Source organism: Cibotium barometz, chromosome 46 (assembly GCF_041138505.1).
Source record: "Cibotium barometz isolate CiBa-2024 chromosome 46, ASM4113850v1, whole genome shotgun sequence".
Taxonomy (NCBI): Eukaryota; Viridiplantae; Streptophyta; class Polypodiopsida; order Cyatheales; family Cibotiaceae; genus Cibotium; species Cibotium barometz.
The window spans coordinates 45,961,801-45,967,800 of NC_141091.1; positions in this window are offsets into that span (position 1 = coordinate 45,961,801).

Genomic DNA, 6,000 nt, shown 5'->3' on the forward strand with positions numbered 1-6,000 from the left:
GCCGCCGAGCTCCGGCCTTGATGACCTGGCCATTCCCATAGGTTGAGAGTGAGTTAAGTGTAGTGAGACGTGTGTGATATTGTCTCTGGTGCCCCCATATTGTTGTTGTATTCCAAAATTTGTGAGGTGGAAGGCTATAGAGGCCTTGTGTTTTCTTCCTTGTTTTCACGTCACATTCTTTTTGGTGCCCCCCACTGAGGAGGACCAAGCTCTTGCCTACGAGGGTGTATGCCCCAGAGTAAGAGATTGAAGGAAGGTGTTTCCAGTTTGAAGGTGAAGCTTGGGGATAAAATGATGTCATATCCAGAGTTTTTTGGTGGTCCTAATGAAGATGTAACAGATTTTCTTGAGAGGTTCGAGGTTACGTGCATTAGCAACCTTGTTGATGATGAAGAGCAGGTGTTGAAAATTTTGAGGAGACGCCTAATCAAGGATTTTGGCCGCCTTACAGAGGCGTGGTGAGAGACCAGAGAGAGAGAGGTGAGAGACCAGAGAGAGAGAGGTGATGGCCTCAGGGCATGCAGGAAAGGCTATTGTAGAGTTGCTGGGGAGCCGCCTACGTGAAGCTGGTGCTGATAGCAAGGAGGGCCCGTCGTGCAGAGACCGGGGGGCTCTTGGGTGAGCGTGCAGGCGCAAGGCGCTAGAGGGAGGGCTCACGATGACTGGAGGAAGCTGGGCGACTAGAGACGCCGCTTAGGAGGCTTAGCTGGAAGGTGCGGCCTGTGGAAAGATACGGGAGGTGGCTATACGGTGACTGGAGCAGCGGATAGAGCTAGCGCAGCTGACTGGCGCAAGGGGAGGCAAAGGTGGCCTTTGTTGGTGCGTGATGCAGGAGCAGCTGCAAGAGAAGCGTGGGGAGCACATGGAGGCCTGTTACTATGAGTAGGTGATGTGATGTGGCTGGAGGCGGCGGCTGCAGAGAAGCTAGAAGACGCTGACACTGGGGTAGCCGGTGGTGACAGAGCAGAGAGGGTGGCCAAAGGAAGCAGTAGCTAGCAACGTGGAGGAAGCTGGGCTGCTGGTGAGCACAGAGGGACTGGAGAGGGGCTGATAGCACGTCAAAGAGACAGGTGTTGCTGCATGGTGGTGGGGCCGGTAGCATTGCAGAGGAAGTGAGAAAGAGGCTGGCAGAGGATGAGCACAAACAGAGAGAGAGAGAGAGAGATGTTTGGGTAGCTGCTCTGCTGGCAACACATGCAGAAGTGATGGGCTGTAGAGAGAGTTGAGGGTTAGCTGGTGGGGCACCCTCTGAAGAGTGAGAGTGGCCGGGTTCTTTCTGGTGTGGTTGGCACAGCACGCAGGTGAGAGGTTCACGGTGATTGAGGATGTGGTGTATCCTCGGTAGTAAATCCAGGCCTGAGTGTAAGTTGTGTGAGTAAGGCTTCTGTGTGTCGGGAGAAGCTTGTATGAAGTGTTTTCTGGGAATATATTGCAGGGTGTTTGCTTTGTCTATGAAAAGATGCAGGGGGGAAGAGAGCTTGAGCTCTTACAAGCACACACACACACACACTCACAAACCCTAATAGAGAACACACAAGGTGAGAGGCTGAAAATCTTCTTCTTCTCTACTCAACACTCAACACACCATATACAAGATAAGAGTACACATAATATGAAAGGTACTCAACCAATACATACACGGGTTCTCTATAGTGTGAACCCGACTAAATGAGCTGGCGCTATAACTATGCCAGTCTCTAGAGTGGCTGTCACACAGCCTGTCATCCCACTGGCCGCATATCTCCGCATATCTCACCAACCATGCCAGTGGTGTAAATGTGGGGCCTATCCCCCAGGCGGGTCATCAGTGTCCACCGCCTCACTAGACGAGCTCGATATCTCAACACTCCCCCTCGAGCTCAATTCCATCTCATGTACACCAAGCGAAGCCCTAAATCTGCGGAGCTTCTCTGTACCCAATGCTTTGGTGAAGATGTCAGCTACCTGATCCTCTGTGCTGACATAAACAAGGTCAAGATCTCCTGCCAAGACCTTCTCTCTGACGAAGTGGTAGTGGACCTCTATGTGCTTCGTACGAGCATGAAAGACTGGGTTCCTGGCCAACTGTATACTGCTAATGTTGTCACAGAAAATGACAACTTGTCTATCCACTGATAGACCCAAATCTGCAAGTAGCTTTCTCAACCAAGCTACCTCACATGCTGCCATAGCAGCTCCTCTGTACTCGGCCTCCGTATACTCGATAGAGCAACCGTAGGCTGCTTCTTGCTGCTCCAAGTCACAGCAGCACTCCCCAAAGAAAACATGAATCCACTGGTAGATCTTCTGTCTGAGATACTACCAGCCCAATCAGCATCTGTGTACCCATGTACACATATCTCTGTCCCAGTCTCATAGAATAGTCCACAATGTAAAGTAGACTTCACATACCTCAGTATGCGTCTCACAGCATCCAAATGCGGTTTCCGTGGAACCTGCATAAACTGACTCACCAACCCAACAGCATAGCTCAAATCTGGTCTGGTGATCGTCATGTAGATCAAACTTCCTACTATGCTCCTGTACATAGTAGGATCCTCCAAGATCTCTCCTGAATCTGCACTCAACTTGCCATTCTGATCCAATGGCACAGAAATAGGCTTACAGCCTGTCATACCATACTTGGACAACATGTCCAAGCCATACTGTCTCTGCAGTAATCCAATACCATGTGGTGACCTAATCACCTCAATGCCCAAGAAATATCTGAGCTCCCCCAGATCCTTCATCTCGAACTTCTGTCTAAGCAGGATCTTTACATCAAAGATCTCTGCATCATGGTCCCTCGTAATGATCAAGTCATCTACATAGATGACAACAAGCACAACCCCTCTATCACCATGTCTCACATACAATGAGAAATCTGCATTGGCTACATGAAAGCCAATAGTGACAAGATATTCAGAAATCTTGTCAGACCATGCTCTTGGTGCTTGCTTTAAGCCATACAAGGCTTTCTTCAACCTGCAAACATGCTCGGGGTGACCCACATCCTCATAACCAGGTGGCTGCAACATATACACCTCTTCTTGCAAATCCCCATGCAAGAATGCATTCTTTACATCCATCTGATGTAAAGACCATTGCTTTGACGCAGCCACTGCTATCACAACTCTCACCGTTGCCATCTTGGCAACTGGGCTGAAAGTTTCCTCATAATCAATCCCATATGTCTGCGCATATCCTTTGGCTACCAATCTAGCCTTGTACCTGTTTATGCTTCCATCACTGTTATGTTTAACTTTGTACACCCACTTGCATCCAATGGCTTTCTTTCCTTCAGGCAATTGCACTAAGTCCCAAGTTTCATTTCCATATAGTGCATCCATCTCCTCATCCATAGCTTTCTCCCAACACACATTTCCAATAGCCTCATCAATGCATGTGGGCTCAACAACCTGCACAACCTTTGCCATATATGCATAGTGATGTGCCACATAACCGTCATATGTAAATCTCTGCACAGGGTTCTTCACTCTCCCTGATCTTCGCAGCTTTTCATTCATGGCTTCCATAGCCTTCTTTGCACCAGGTGTTCTCATAGCTGGGATCCCAAGCTCCTCATCAAGGCTCATATCTGAGCCACTAGACTCTCCATCAACATGAGAATGCCCTGCAGAAATGTCAGGCATACCAAGGGGCTCAACCACTTTCTCTTTTCCTTTACGTGATGTAGTAATCACATTTGGAGGACTGGTATTATGACGCAGCCTGCCACTCCATGGTCTATCAACAGACCCACTAGATGAGGACTCTCCTGGTCCACTGAAAGACTGTGATTGCTGACCTGCATTCTGTGCAACCACACTTCCACTCACATCAGTCCCAACAGCTTCTTTTTCAGCAGCATACCAGCTGCTCATCTCATCAAAGACAACATCCCTGCTTACCCTCAACTCACGTGTAGCAGGGTTATAACACCTGTACCCCTTTTGCTCAAGGGAGTATCCAATAAACACACATTTTTCAGCTTTCGGATCCAGCTTAGTTCTCAACTCATCTGGCACATGCACATATGCAATGCATCCAAAAACTTTCAGATGAGACAAATCTGGTTTTCTGCCAGTAAACCTCTCCTCCGGAGTTACATCATGTATGGCTGCAGTTGGAGTCCTGTTCATGATGTATACTGCTGTAGAAACAGCCTCAGCCCAATAGCAATGCGGCATATTCTTCTCTTCCATCAATGCTCGCGCAATCTCAGCAATGTGCCTGTTTTTCCGCTCAGCAACTCCATTTTGCTGCGGAGTGTATCTGCATGTGAACTGTCTCCGAATACCATTCTTCTTCAAAAATTCAGAGAACTCATTGGAGAAGTACTCTCCCCCTCCATCTGACCTTAGGCACTTTACATATTTCCCTGTTTGCTTTTCAACCAAAACTCTGAAATTCTGAAAGTGAGTGAACACCTCACTCTTCTCCTTCATGAAATATACCCACACTTTCCTAGTGTGGTCATCAATGAAAGTGACATAGTACCTGCAGCCTCCCATAGACACGGTCTTCGTAGGACCCCATACATCTGATGCACAACATCTAGTGCATTTCTGCTCACATATCTGTTACGTGGAAACACATGCTTTGTTTGCTTCCCAAATTGGCATGCTTCACATATTTTCTGCATACCTTCCACTTTAAATTTTGGCAGCCCTGTCACAATTCCTTTTGTCTGCATAGACTTCAATCTCTGCACATTTACATGTCCAATTCTTTTATGCCATATGTCTGTGTCTGCAACAACTCCTGAACCATTTGCAAACATCGCAGCACTCATTTCAGGCATGTCTACATTCAACGTAAACATTCTACCCACTCTATTGCCTTTTGCAACCAACCTGCACTTGTCTTTGAAATCTTCAACATAACACCCATCAGGGTTAAACCGAACCTGTAAACCCTGCTCAATCATCTGGCCAACTGAAACCAGATTCTTGGTTATGTTCGGTACATGAAGTACATCTGTAAGGTACTTCACTTTGCCATCCTGCATAGACAATGGCACATCTCCAACGTGGGCAATTGGATGAGCAGTGTCATCCCCTGTTTCCACAAAACCTGGTCTTTCCGGGTTTTTCATCTCCTTGAACCACTCTCCATGACTCGTCATGTGGTTCGAAGCGCCTGAATCCACATACCATACATTATCTTTTTGTGCTGCATCAACATTTTCAGACATGGCATTCACGACATGCTGCATAACAAACAACCTTTCATTATCCTCATTATTTCTGCTTGAGGATGCATAGTTGTTTTGCTGCACTTTCCCATTTTGCATGTCAGCCTGCTTCTTATAACATTCTGACTGCACATGTCCAAGCTTACCACAATAATAGCATTCACGTGCATCATTATATTACCTTTGCCAATTTCCACGGCCTCTTTGGCTCCCCCTGCCTCTAAATTTGCCTCTTCCACCTACGTGTTGTTGTTGTTGTTGTTGATTCTGGGACTGTTGTTGTTGCTGCTGCTGACCATAATTCTGATTGCCTGTTCGGCCACCTCCTTGACCGCGTCCACGGCCTCCTCTACCACGTCCTCTTCCTGAACTCGTGTAGAAAGCCTGTTGCTCTGAACTGTTTTTACTTTGTGAAGACTGTTGGTCTTCACCTAAGTTCTTCTCTTCGATAATCAGCATAGACACCAAATCTGTAAAATTGGGAATGTTTTTCCGAGTCTGAATAGACGTCTTGAACGCCTTGTATTGTGGCCCGAGACCACGTAGACAGACTTCCACCTTGTCATCATCATCTACTGACACACCAATAGATGCAAGGGATTCCACAATTGTAAGATTCCTCCCCCAACCCCTTTTTGATGTCTAGTATCTTCCCCTGTAATCAACCCTCTTCAGAAATATAAAGACCTTGTTTCTATCTGTTTTAGCCTAGAGAGAGAAAAATATTCTAGAGAGAGAATATTCAGATTTTTAATATTTTTGGATAGAAAATTATCTCATCTTATTAAAATAAGTTTCCCTGAAACAGAAATTCAAAAAGAACT